At 37.0% G+C, this 15,360-nt stretch overlaps 1 long non-coding RNA gene across 1 annotated transcript in view; it reads right to left on the reverse strand.

The window, feature by feature from the left end:
• The window catches only part of LOC120524221, a 38,366-nt gene that overhangs the window by 21,496 nt on the left and 1,510 nt on the right, over nt 1-15,360 (reverse strand). The window contains exon 3 of the long non-coding RNA XR_005632775.1: nt 14,966-15,079. This is a non-coding gene — a long non-coding RNA (uncharacterized LOC120524221). The remainder of the gene's footprint in view (nt 1-14,965; nt 15,080-15,360) is intronic.

Raw genomic sequence — 15,360 nt, forward strand, 5'->3', positions numbered from 1 at the left:
TTTGCAAAAAAAAAAGAATACAAATACAATACTTAAGATATTAAAAAGGTCTGTGTTAAAGTGAACACATTACGTTAAGTCTATGCCAATGTGGATATATTTCTACTGTAACCTCTAACCATATCTTCTATCTAATTACTGTCCTAAAACTGTACTGACATTATTAATTGATTAATTAAATTTATATGGTGCTTTTCTAACCTAATCAAACCACTTTATATAGACAGTAGTAAACCACTTCAACCACCACCAAGGTGTAGTAACCATCTGGATTATGCAATGACAGCCATTCTTCAGCCATTCACCCCAATAAGCTATTAGGTGGTGAAAGGGTGAGAGTGATAGTTAGCCAATAAGGGATAGGATTTGATTAGGGGGTGAGAATGACCAGGCCATGGTGGGCATTTTAAACAGGACATTTTGAAACACCCTGCTCTTTTTGAAAGATACCTCTGGATCTTTTATGATCACAGAGAGATAGAATTTTGGTTCTTATCTTAACTGAAGGATTGGCTCAGTTTTTAAAACAAAGAGTCCCTATCACTGTACTGTGCTGTGGACAGGCCCAAACATGGCAAGCTTTAGGTGGATTACCTTTAATGAAGTACAGGAACACATCACTGAATTCTCCCAAACCATGTTAATCCCTAACCTTAACATTTATCCCTATACCATACTGATATTATTTCCTAAAACTGCACACATATGACATGGGTTCTAATTGAAATTCATTGTATCATAGAAATGTTCTGTGGTATATCTATAAAAATTCTGATTATCTGGAATAAAGTCTGTTGAAGAAGCCCTAACCAAAAGAATACTAGGGATATTAATGAACATAAATATAGGACTACAGTAGATTAGAAGTCTAATAGTCAAGTCTGCTTACCAGAGCCTCATTCATCCATCTATTCACTGAACCTGTTTGAACCCACTGTAGGGTTTTAAAAAGGGAGAGTTCAATCTCCTGGAGCAATGAAACAACCGTTCTAATCAATGTGCTGCCTTTAATCATGAAAATTCCATTTTCAAACCCACTAAATTGCAAATGACCGTATACAAAATCCAAATATACTATTCCATCTAGTAACCCCAGGTGTGTTCACAGAATGAATGAAGCAAATATCCATCAATTTATTATTATTTATTTTATTCTAAGGATTGCATTACAATGGGTAAGTTAAAAGTGTGTATTGTGTTCAAACCAGATCAAATACATATTCCTATAACCATCTAGAGAGCAAAGAATAAAGAACACACATTTGATTTAATTTGCACTCAAAATAACAAGGGATATGTGATTTATTGTACTCACTGAAATTAACAAGGCCATCCAAAGTATTATCTTGCTCAAGTTGCATATGCTGACCCAAAGCTGTGCCGTACAGGTATGTTTTGACCCGGTTCTGACATCCCAATTACAGTGCACTGGGCAACAAATTCGTAAATTATATTGATTGACCATGTTAACCTGTAGTTCTGATGATGTTAACTTTTAGAACTGTTAGGATGTTTCCCTGGGTTATGAACAAACTTACTACCCTATATGCAGTGGAAAAATCTATTAAAGTGAATGTTGTCAAAGCTGACAAAAGACATACAGTAGCAAGGTGAAAAAATTTTAGAAGCTGTATAAATTATAGGATGTTTAGTTAATTGAGTAAAACATAGTAAAAGTCACAAAGTGTCATACTGAGCAGATGAAAGTTTGGGTGATTTTACTGATTTCAAACACAAAACTAGGTCAAATGTGACCTGACCATGCTGTGTTACAGTAATTGAGGGCAACGTTAATAAGTGCCTGTAAGATTCTAAAGAGCTTACAGTGGTGTGAAAAACTATTTGCCCCCTTCTTGATTTCTTATTCTTTTGCATGTTTGTCACACAAAATGTTTCTGATCATCAAACACATTTAACCATTAGTCAAATATAACACAAGTAAACCCAAAATGCAGTTTTTAAATTATGTTTTTTATTATTTTGGGGGAAAAAAAATCCAAACCTACATGACCCTGTGTGAAAAAGTAATTGCCCCCTTGTTAAAAATAACCTAACTGTGGTGTATCACACCTGAGTTCAATTTCCGTAGCCACCCCAGGCCTGATTACTGCCACACCTGTTTCAATCAAGAAATCACTTACATAGGAGCTGCCTGACACAGAGAAGTAGACCAAAAGCACCTCAAAAGCTAGACATCATGCCAAGATCCAAAGAAATTCAGGAACAAATGAGAACAGAAGTAATTGAGATCTATCAGTCTAGTAAAGGTTATAAAGCCATTTCTAAAGCTTTTGGACTCCAGCGAACCACAGTGAGAGCCATTATCCACAAATGGCAAAAACATGGAATAGTGGTGAACCTTCCCAGGAGTGGCCGGCTGACCAATATTACCCCGAGAGCGCAGAGACGACTCATCCGAGAGGTCACAAAAGAACCCAGGACAACGTCTAAAGAACTGCAGGCCTCACTTGCCTCAATTAAGGTCAGTGTTCACGACTCCACCATAAGAAAGAGACTGAAAACGGCCTGCATGGCAGATTTCCAAGACGCAAACCACTGTTAAGCAAAAAGAACATTAGGGCTCATCTCAATTTTGCTAAGAAACATCTCAATGATTGCCAAGACTTTTGGGAAAATACCTTGTGGACTGATAAGACAAAAGTTGAACTTTTTGGAAGGCAAATGTCCCGTTACATCTGGCGTAAAAGGAACACCGCATTTCAGAAAAAGATCATCATATCAACAGTAAAATATGGTGGTGGTAGTGTGATGGTCTGGGGTTGTTTTGCTGCTTCAGGACATGGAAGGCTTGCTGTGATAGATGGAACCATGAATTTTACTGTCTAGCAAAAAATCCTGAAGGAGAATGTCCAGCCATCTGTTTGTCAACTCAAGCTGAAGCGATCTTGGGTGCTGCAACAGGACAATGACCCAAAACACACCAGCAAATCCACCTCTGAATGGCTGAAGAAAAACAAAATGAAGACTTTGGAGTGGCCTAGTCAAAGTCCTGACCTGAATCCAATTGAGATGCTATGGCATGACCTTAAAAAGGCGGTTCATGCTAGAAAACCCTCAAATAAAGCTGAATTACAACAATTCTGCAAAGATGAGTGGGCCAAAATTCCTCCAGAGCGCTGTAAAAGACTCATTGCAAGTTATTGCAAACGCTTGATTGCAGTTATTGCTGCTAAGGGTGGCCCAACCAGTTATTAGGTTCAGGGGGCAATTACTTTTTCACACAGGGCCATGTAGGTTTGGATTTTTCTTTTCTCCCTAAACAATAAAAACCATCATTTAAAAACTGCATTTTGTGTTTACTTGTGTTATATTTGACTAATGCTTAAATGTGTTTGATAATCAGAAACATTTTGTGAGACAAACATGCAAAAGAATAAGAAATCAGGAAGGGGGCAAATAGTTTTTCACACTACTGTATATGCTGTTCCTTGCAAATCAAATTAGATTTTTTGCAAGTTTAAGTAAAATATATAATCCTTTTGTCATTGTTTATTTTGTTTGGGTTAGATTCTTCCAATTGAAGAATATAAAACAATACCTTAGCAACTTAGTGCAAATTACTCCAATAGATTGTTCATTAACTAAAATGTTTGTCCTGATATTATCCCAATCAGTACTTTTAGAGGATAAGGAAATATTGGAATGCTCTTTACGCAGGAATCTGATAATATGTGATCAAGTATAGTGTTGATCTCAACAGAAGCAGCAGTTTCCCTCCTATTTACTCATCACACTAATTTTAATTATCTGAATAAAAATAAACAAACTTAAGCATTAATGAGTAACTGTTTTAATTACACTTTCGACCTAGAATACACCCATTGGATCAAATCAAAACAAAGTAAACTCCAATTTAAATACATACAGTATTACACAAGCTTTACAGCTAATTAAAGGCCAGTGTAATGGAGAGTAATATCTAGTTTATTTTCGGATAATGTTTTTTTAATAATATCTAACCATATCTAATTTTAATAAGTTTAACCTGGTAGGAAATGAAATGGTCTAATTTTAAATACAGAGAAGCTGTATTACTCAGTACTTGCCTGGGATATTTAAAACTTACCATATCAAGATAGGACTTTTGATTGCAGGTGTTTAGCCTCTAGCTGAAAATACCATATCAGAACATGAACTGAATATTAACTAACCAGTACTGGACTGGGTGGTCTAAGTGTGTCTGAGCCGAGTCTTTGGGAACTGCACACCCCCTAGTCCAAGAGATGTGTGAAGAACTGCATAAATAAAGCCTGCAAAGGCACAATGCTGCCTCTTTTAGCTGCTCCATCTGTCCAGATGGCATGCTACCATTTCTCTCAATTCATTAAGCAGGCAATCTGGAAAAAAGACTACACCCTAACCCTAATTCTGGAGAAGAGACTACACCAGACTAAAAACCGATCAACCTACTAAGACTGAGAGCCACCTGGTAATCTAAGAACACTGGATGCTTAACCTGATCCAGATTGCACTGGTGTTTTGTCACAATGATTGTACTCTACTGTTCTGGCCAAATTATCTGTAATGCATCCCTATCTAATTGCCTAGGGTTACAAATGTTAAAGAAAGGAGAAAGTATTGAACTACAATATACACAAAGATTTGTGTTATGGTTTATGTAATTAAAAATCTGAAATAGAAAACTGGATCACATTAGGACCTTACCATGACAAAACAACTGGAACTGCATTAAAAAAAAAATAATTACTTAAGAATTCAGACTGATTCCAATAATGTGTGTGTACTTTTTCTAGATTTAAATACTAAATTTGACACCATAAATCATAATATTCTTTGCCTTTTAAATTGTAGTAAGCTGATTTATGTCATATATAACGGGGGAAAAAAATATTTGAAAGTCATTTCATTTTTTTCCTTCAGCCTTGTTTTTTGCCCCAGGCCTTTCACTGTTTTCTTTTAATTTGTCACGTATTACATCATTTTGTATTTTCTCGTGTTAGTACATTTCAATCTGTGAAGCAAAATGCAATATGAATTGCTGTTTACTTTAAAAAATATTATTTTGTATGTCTTCGTAGGTATGAAATATACTTTTTATTTTAAGGATGCATAGTTTGGCTTTTGCATAGACATGTGAATAAAGTTGTGCTTATGTTGTATTTTGTCTTTCTGATGCTTTTAGGTATGATTCTTAAAATTCAGTAACCTGACTTTATTGTTGTATCAGATAGCAAAGAACTACAGATTTTCCCAAATTTCATGGAAATTTGAAGAATCAATGGAATATTTATTTTATGAAATGGAATATTACAAATTTTAGTAAAAGTGTATCCAATAGATGGTATTTATGACTGTATATACAGTGATCCCTCGCTATATTGCACTCCGACTTTCGCGGCTTCACTCCATCGCGGATTTTAAATGTAAGCATATCTAAATATATATCATGGATTTTTTGCTGGTTTACGGATTTCTGCGGACAATGGGTCTTTTAATTTATGGTACATACTTCCTCAGTTTGTTTGCCCAGTTGATTTCATACAAGGGACGCTATTGGCCGATGGCTGAGAAGCTACCCAATCAGAGCACATATTACGTATTTAATAAAACTCCTTAATGATATAAGATATGCTTCCCGCGCGGTGCTTCGCACACTTAAAAGCTCCTACATTCCGTATTGATTTTTGATTGTTTGCTTTTCTCTGTCTCTCTCACTCTCTCTGACATTCTCTGCTCCTGGCGGAGGGGGTGTGAGCAGAGGGGCTGTTTGCACAGTGGCTTAGAAGATATGGACGCTCCTCTAAAAAATGCTGAAAAGACTACCTTCACATTGATCCCTTCATTGCGGCCACTTTATCGAGGTGCTTCCCATAATTAAAACCCAAACAGCCCTATTGATTTTTGATTGTTTACTTTTCTCTCTCTCTCTGACATTCTCTGCTCCTGGCGCACACTTTGAAGAGGAAGATATGTTTGCATTCTTTTAATTGTGAGAATGAACTGTCATCTCTGTCTTGTCATGGAGCAGTTTAAACTTTTGACTAAAGGGTGTTATTTCATGTCTAGAGGGCTCTAATAATGTTAAAAAAACGTATTTAGAAGGTTGTAAACAGGTTTTCAATGCTCTAACTGCAAAACTATTAGATTTATAAATAAAGAATCCTACTTCATGGAAATTAATTTATCTGTCTGGAGCGGATTAACCGCGATAAACAAGGGTTTACTGTATAACTGTGCAGAGAATATTTATAAACAGTGTGGGAGAGTTTCTAAGGGCTTAATATATATAAAAATAACCATACAAACATATGGTTTCTACTTTGCGGATTTTCACCTATCACAGGGGGTTCTGGAACGATCAAGGAGGGATTACTGTATATAAATGAAAATCTGATTAGAAAAATTCTTTTTTTTTTTTAACTGTTCAGTGATAACCTTTCTAAAGCAGTAACAAACAGCCTTTTGCCATACTGCATGGTGTGACAAAATGTCACTCTTTGCTTTGCACCAAACCGAAGCAATCATTGTGTCTTGCACTTGGGACAGCAACAATCAGCAGTTAGTGAGGCTCTCTACTGGTGTCCTAGTAAATACTGAAAAATGAGCAGGAGCTTTATATTTGTAATAATATTTTAATTTAGCATCTACATGCCCAAATTAACTTATCATCACAAGGGCTTAGAAAAAATATAATACACTTGGTATGCAAGGACCAAATCGAGTCACTCCTCATAACCAATTCAGGTACTCAAAAGGACAAGAGGACCTTGGAGTAAATTTTCTCAGGATCAGGAGTAGACAATTATTATTCTTTGGGTTTCTGATATGGCTGCGCCACTAGGGGGAGACCTAGAGGAAGACCCTGTATATACATTAGAGGTTATATATACACTGCATCTGGAAAATATTCACACACTTTTTCCACATTTTGTTATGTTACAGCCTTATTCCAAAATGGATTAAATTATTTTTTTCCTCAGAATTCTTTACACAACACCCCATAATGACAACGTGAAAAAAGTTTACTTGAAGTTTTTGCAAATTTTTTTAAAATAAAAAAATTGAGAACGCACATGTACATAAGTATTCACAGCCTTTGCCATGAAGCTCAAAATTGAGCTCAGGTGCACCCTGTTTCCCCTGGTCATCCTTGAGATGTTTCTGTAGCTTAATTGGAGTCCACCTGTGGTAAATTCAGTTGATTGGACATGATTTGGAAAGGCACACACCTGTCTATATAAGGTCACACAGTTGACAGTTCATGTCAGAGCACAAACCAAGCATTCAGTCAAAGGAATTGTCTGTAGACCTCCGAGACAGGATTGTCTCGAGGCACAAAAATGTCTGCTGCTTTAAAGGTCCCAATGAGCATAGTGGCCTCCATCATCCGTAAGTGGAAGAAGTTTGAAACCACCAGGATTGTTCCTAGAGCTGGCCGGCCATCTAAACTGAGCGATTGGGGGAGAAGGGCCTTAGTCAGGGAGGTGACCAAGAACCTGATGGTCACTCTGTCAGAGCTCCAGAGGTCCTCTGTGGAGAGAGGAGAACCTTCCAGAAGAACAAATATCTCTGCATCAATCCACCAATCAGGCCTGTATGGTAGAGTGGCCAGACGGAAGCCACTCCTTAGTAAAAGGCACATGGCAGGCTGCCTGGAGTTTGCTAAAAGGCACCTGAAGGACTCTCAGACCATGAGAAACAAAATTCTCTGGTCTGATGAGACAATGATTGAACTCTTTGGTGTGAATGCCAGGCGTCACGTTTGGAGGAAACCAGGCACCGCTCATCTCCAGGCCAATACCATCCCTACAGTGAAGCATGGTGGTGGCAGCATCATGTTGTGGGGATGTTTTTCAGTGGCAGGAACTGGTAAACTAGTCAGGATAAAGGGAAAGATAACTGCAGCAATTTACAGAGACATCCTGGATAAAACCTTCTCCAGAACGCTCTTGACCTCAGACTGAGGCGACGGTTCATGTTTCAGCAGGACAACGACCCTAAGCACACGGCCGAGATATCAAAGGAGTGGCTTCAGGACAAACTCTGTGGATGTCCTTGAGTGGCACAGCCAGAGCCCAGACTTGAATCTGATTGAACATCTCTGGACAGATCTTAAAATGGCTGTGCACCGACTCTTCCCATTTAACCTGATGGAGCTTGAGAGGTGCTGCAAAGAGGGATGGGCGAAACTGGCCAAGGATAGGTGTGCCAAGCTTGTGGCATCATATTGAAAAAGACTTGAGGCTGTAATTGCTGCCAAAGGTGCATCGACAAAGTATTGAGCAAAGGCTGTGAATACTTATGTACATGTGATTTCTCAGTTTTTTTATTTTTAATAAATTTGAAAAACCTCAAGTAAACTTTTTTCACGTTGTCATTATGGGGTGTTGTGTGTAGAATTCTGAGGAAAAAAATGAATTTCATTCATTTTGGAATAAGGCTGTCTACTCTTCCTGTCTTCACATAATGGGCTTTTTTATTGTATGGGGTTTGTAGAACCCCTAGTTTTGAATGTTTGGCCAGATGTTTTATATGTGGTAATTATTACCAGGACATAAACATTGTGCTTTACTTGTACAATCTGAGGATGAAAAAACAGAATTATGATTTATGAATGATTTGATACTTAGAGTATTGCTAGTTTAGAATACAGGGTTCTCTGAATTATGAAAAACTGTTATATAAATATTCTGGTCTACTAAGAAAATAATTTAATACCCTTTTTCATCCAATGAGCCGCACTGAAGTCTGACACAAGTTTCAAGCATCTTCCAAGTGTACCACAGTGCAGCCTAAGGAATGGAGTTGATTGGATGATTGGGGAAGAGCTGGATATTGGTATCACAGTCATTCTCATGGCTAATGCTGCATTTATGTACTATGGTTCAGTCAACTAGTCATGTGTATTACATTATGTTGAGCATCATGGCTCAAGAAAAAGATTGTGAAAGCCCAATGAAGATCAAGAGGTATGTGTAAGTAGCTTTATTAAATCATATTTTATGATGAGAAAATGTCTTATTAGAGTTTTTTTTTTTTGATGGACTATGTTTTTATTAAACTAGTTCCTCTCATTTGCCAGTATTTTGCCAGTCTTTTTTGGGGTCAGGGAACCCTTAACATTTGTTTCCATTTAAATGAATGTCACTTATGCATTCATGTTACAAAAATGTACATTTTCAAAAAATTTTCAGGATGATGGACTAGCCTTGCAAAGTGAATGAAGATTGTATGGCACTTTTTTGTTAGTGAGTATAATATCCAATGTGATGAATACTACAGAAATTACTCAGTATTACTTATGAAATCTAGTAACATGTATATATTGAAAAATAACCAAGTAAAATTTAACTTTATGAAATAAATCTAAGGATCTGCCTTGCAATGCAGCAGAATATGACATTTTTGTGACCCGTCATTTGCGTGATAGACATATGCGCGCCGACAAAATAGCGCCGATTAAAGAACGCGGTCAAAATCACGTCGACAAAATCGCGAAGGTTTCATTAAATATGAATTACTAGTTTAAAGCATATATAATAATGTTTATTTTAGAAGTTAATCTTATGAGACGCGGCATGCCATCAGCACCGCATGCAGATAGTCCTTAAGATCATGCCCTGCATATGTATGAAGGATTGCAGCAAGGGCGTCCCAGTCTCTTGGCCTCTCTCGCGATTTTGTTATTTCGAACATTTGTTGAAAACTAGTTAGCGGCTTTGTCGGCGCTCATTTGTTAGTCGCGGTTTTGTCGGGGCGCATATGTCTATCGCGCTTTTGTTAGTGAACCAACAAAGGAGTCATACAAAACCTGCTGGTTTTAACTGCAGGTGACATTCTTTTTGCCCATCTTGATCCCAGAATTAATCTAGAATTTTGAAAAAAAAATCTGTGCTGTAAAATTGCTTTACTAACAAGCTGACTTTAAACCTTTTTCTGGAGTTACTCTTAACTTTCTTGCACCTTCATTTGTTCTCAAAATGCAGAAAGTACAATTCCATAGCTTTCTCCCAAATAACTCCCAAATCTAAATTTAGTACATTAACATTCTGCACCATTTCTACACACTTTCTAAAAACAAAGATCTCGTTTATCATCTGCAGAACACCCTTCCCCTCTTGACATCTTTTATGTACCCACTTGATTGATTCTGCTTTTGTCCGAATGCCATAACCATTCACTGCACAGTCATACACCCAGTTCTTCCACACCTCTTGTCCGTTGATTGAAATCATTACCTTGATTTTTCCTTCCTTGAGGCCTTTCACTTCCAAACTAGCTTTCCTTTCCATTATCTTCTCCTTCAGTTTTGCTTCACCTTTTTACAATTAAAACAAGATTGTCAGAATACAAGAGCTCCTACAGCAATCCTTAATATACTTTTCTGTTCACTGCCTCCATCATTGTTATGAAAAGCAAGAGACTCGGAGTTGATTCCTGGTGCAGCCACAGCTTCGCTTCAAAACTCCCACTATCCCCATCTGCTATCCTGACCATCATTCATACTTTCTCATACATTGACATCGCTGCATACACTATTATTACAACCTAACTTTCTCGATCCTCACCACCTGGTACCCTTTTAGATGCCTTCTCCAGATCTATAAATGCATAATGCAGCTTTTTCCCTTTACCAGATGCTTCCTCTGCATTTGCCTGACAACAAAGATCACATCTGTTGTACCTCTCCAGGAATGAAACCAAACTGCATTTCATTAACTTTTACTTCATCCCTAATTCATTTCTCCAGCAGTCTCTCAAACATCTTCATTACATGTTCCTAAAACTTTGTCACTTAACATGAACGATATTCCAATGGACCAAACTTTCATTTGTAACATGAAATAGGCATGTTTCTTTTTCAAACTTCAGGAATCCACCCTTCACACACAATCAGGTTGCATAGGTCTGTCAACCATTGAGCTCCAGAACCTTCTGCTGGCTTCACCATTTCTGACACCTTCCACCTTAGCCTGCTGCTTTATTTGCCTTTATTTTGGACCCCCTACTTCGTAAACAGTGTCACAATGAACATCTTTATCCCATTTGTTCTCCTCATTCAGCAACTTCTTCATTTACATCTTCTACTTATCCTTAATCTCACTACTATCGAACACAATGTTCCCTTTTCTCAAGCAATTAACACCTACTGTAAACTACAATACAAAACTCTAACAATTTACATGTTTGGATTATATTGTCTTCCAGTTTAATAATTCTGCTGGTCACTTCCAAAAGCTTTGATATCAAGTGAGTCACACTGTAGTTCATGTCATTTTAGAAATGCCTGCATAAAGCAGCTGAGAAGCTCTGAAGCCCACCTTACAAAGACTTGATGAACTCTCTCAGTAAGGCTTATTTATTTGTAACTCTTGCCATATTGTTTCAGCTTTGGTCACAGTAATCAAATCATACTGAAGATGCATGTCTCCTGTGTTAGAAAATCAATACTTTCATTGTTAATCTGTGAAATGTAATTTTGTGGTTCTGCTTTGTTCTAATACCTGTATTTCTAATGCATTATGTATTTCCCTTTACACTGTAAATATTATTCAACACTGTTAACTGACACCACTTAATGGATCTACAACATAATGTCGATTTGAAAATATGAAAGTATCAAAATAAATTGCTAATATGCTTAAAAGTGGAAGCTTGATAGTTAGTGTCATGACTTTACAGCACTTAAAGCCATGCTGTATATCTGGGCCTTGCCTGCCTTTCATGCACAATTTAATCAATAGGGATTAGTGTGAGTAGATAAGTGGCATTTTACAATTACAGAATGATGTGAAACACATTTAACATGTATTTGCACATAAAAGTTAGAAATGTGGAAATATCCATCCATTTATCAGTTTTCTACGAAACCACAGGAAGATATGCTGGCAGCATTAGATATAAGGTAGGGATTGTAACTAAATGATGCTCTGTTCTATCACAGGGTCAATTAGTATCAGAAATTAATCGATGAAAGACAGGCAGCAACCGAACCAGTAATCACAACCGGGTCATTGGAGCTGTGAAGAATTAGCATCAACTGCTGTGCCATCTGAAATGAAAAAAACATAGCCTGAAATTAAAGTGTGGAAAAGGCATAATAAAATGTGCTCTTTTGCAGGAAGCCCAATACTCAATACATTTCTTCCCACTGCTTTAATGAAGAATTATCAGAAGCCCATTCCAGCAGCAAAGGGCACAAGGCAGGGATTCATTCAGGATGGAGTGCCAATCCATCACAGCGAATGCAATTTAGTTATCTTTTTAAATATTTAAGACCAAAAAATGATACTGAGTAATGAACTGGAAAGGAGTTTTGAACTGAGTGAAAAATCACTTGATAAACCATACATGTCCTTGGCAAAGCAAAATTAAATATTCATCAAGTTCAACATAGATTTGTCTGCCAGTACCGACTATGAACGCCTCTTCATTGTTGGCAAAGGCATTTTATATCCGCAATGAAATTATTCATCAGTATCTTATTTTTAAATCTTGCATTTTTTTATATCAACATCGGCTTCTGTCACAAGAAATTACTTTGAAATTGATTTGAAAATTTCCAGTTATTTGAAGAGATGTTATTCAATTTTATTGACTTCTGTATATTTTTGGATAAATGAAAAAGCCTATGGTGGCATGGAGGAGCAATTTGGTGGCATAGAGGTGGATAATTTTTCTGTCTCACACTGCTCTTTAACCAGATATGATTTCAGGCTGGATTGGTTTCTTTGTGGAATTTGCATTCCCATTTTCTTCTCACAGTTCACAGGCTTTGGTCACATTGATTGCCATTTCTACATTATTGTTGTGCATGTAGATATGATTGCGTGTGCTCTAGTATGAACTGGGATACCATCTCTAAAGAGTTTTTCACGGACAGCAATTAAAGTCATGCTTTAAACATGGTATTGTACAAAATATCTGGAATTACATTTAATTTTCTTTATTAATAAAAAATAACTTACTGCCTTTCAGAAAAGGGATGTGTTCAAATATATTATCATGTGTATAAAATACAGTAAATTCCTTACTGTTATGCATCCCATTGACTGGTGTCAGTAGTATAACAGAAGCAACAGATGATGAATACAAACACATATAATGAATACAAAATCATATATTTAAAGTAACATCATATCATGTATATGCACGAAACATTTGTTCACATTTCACTGTGAGTGGCTCTTGAGTCACCTTATGGTCTGTCATTTACTCTAGTAGTGTGAGTACTAATTACAATGTTAAAACCGCTCTAACAAGAACAGGACATTCAGCACATCAAGCTCACTAATTTTATTCACCTAGATTCTCCAAAATAACGATGACTTGAGATTTGAAGTTATCTAAATTACAAGTCTTCACTACATTAATTGGTAGTTTGTTTCATGTGTCTGTAGTATAAAAAATTTGAATATGAGTGTCATTAGGCTTTGTGCCCAAGGAACCAAGTTACCCGAACTACTCTATAGCATTTCAATATTTATTTATTGCTTAGATGCTGATCTTTCTGAACATAAAATAGATCATTATGATAGTAATAAATGAGAAGAATACATAATTAATTGAAGAATTATGGTATTTGAGGGTTCCTCTAGAATACCTCTTTCTCTTGCATGATTTGGCTCCAAAACTAATCAACACATTGTCATCTAATAACAGGCTTAAGTTTCAACATTGGTATTTTTCCGTCAAGCCGTTTTCCGTCCTCAAGAAGCTGTGACACACAGACGCACACAGATTCAGACAGACACACATTCAGATATCAATGTTTTTGGTATCAGGGGACCCTAAAATGTCAAGATCCATCAAAAACCAGAGATTTAAATTTTTGATGAATGTAAAACGGCACTCCGGTTTCCTCCCACAATCCAAAGACATGCAGGTTAGGTGGATTGGCGATTCTAAATTGGCTCTAGTGTGTGCTTGGTGTGTGGGTGTGTTTGTGTGTGTCCTGCGGTGTGTTGGCACCCTGCACAGGATTGGTTCCTGCCTTGTGTCCTGTGTTGGCTGGGATTGGCTCCAGCAGACCCCCGTGACCCTGTATTCGGATTCAGCGGGTTAGAAAATGGATGGATGGATGGATGAATCTAAAACTTTCCCTCCTCCCCCATAGACGATAGATTATGATGGTGTAGGGTGCAAAACAAAAAACCTTTCTAACATTTCCCCTTTACAAGTTTCAAATTTAAACCCATGTTCCTGTTACCGACTGTGTTTTAAAGTAACAACAAGGATCCACTGTGCTAATAATCTTCACAACTTTAAACACTTCAAACAAGTCCCATCTTAATTTCTGAACTGAAAAGTTTAACTCCTTCAGTCTTTCCTCATGGCTTGTACCTCTTAGTACCAGAACCAACATAGTCAGTCTTCTCCGGACATTCTCTAGCATCTGATATGTTGTTTTTGTAAAATGGACATGAAAATTGCTCACCGTACTTGGGATGAAGCCTCCCTAATGAGTTATGTAGCTTAGGCATTACTTCCCTTGACTTTTATTTTAAATATTGTGCTATATAAATTAACATCCTATTTGATTTATTGATTGCTTTTGTACACTGCCTAGATGTAGGCAGTGATGAGTCCACTATGACAACGAGATCCTCCTTATAAAGTATACTTTCAAGTGTCAGAGCTCCCTTTATGTACTCAGATCTAACATTTGCCAAAGAATGTATATTGTCCAAAATCCCTCTGTGAAGTTTCACTTGATTCTATATGGTACAGATGTGGGCAAACTTGTACCATAAGAGCTCACTGAAAAAGTGCTGTATACCTCCTGAAAAGTGATTAAATGAAAAGCAGCTGTCCCATGGATACCTGCACTCCTTTGATATACCATTGAGTAAAGCATAGCAGATGCGAAAACTGACAATGTATTGTTTATTCTACAAAGATATTATTAAATGTCCTGGACACATTTGTTGGTACTGCTAGAAAAGATCATAAATAATTGGATTAGAGTGATTTTTCAAACTACCTTGTTTTCTTTAATTGGTATCACACATGCCTGAAATCACGTAGTCAGTCATTCAGCCTCTTTAAATGGAGAAAGGTAGCCAGTCTGCTGTTTGGTATCATCATGTGTCCCACACTGAACATGGACCAGAGAAAGCAAAGGAGAAAGTTGTCTGAGGAGATCAGAAAAAAATTATAGACAAGCATGTTAACGACAAAAGTAGTAAGACCAGCTCTAAGCAGCATGGTATTCCTGTGGCAACAGTTCCAAATATTATTAAGACGTTTACATTTTATTGGACTATAAGAAACCTCCCTGGACTTGAGCGAAAGTGGAAAATCACCCCAGAAGGATAGTGAGAATGGCAGATAAAAAGCCAAGAATAACTTTCAAAGAGATACTGTACAATCTGAACT

Source organism: Polypterus senegalus, chromosome 2 (genome assembly GCF_016835505.1).
Source record: "Polypterus senegalus isolate Bchr_013 chromosome 2, ASM1683550v1, whole genome shotgun sequence".
NCBI lineage: Eukaryota > Metazoa > Chordata > Cladistia > Polypteriformes > Polypteridae > Polypterus > Polypterus senegalus.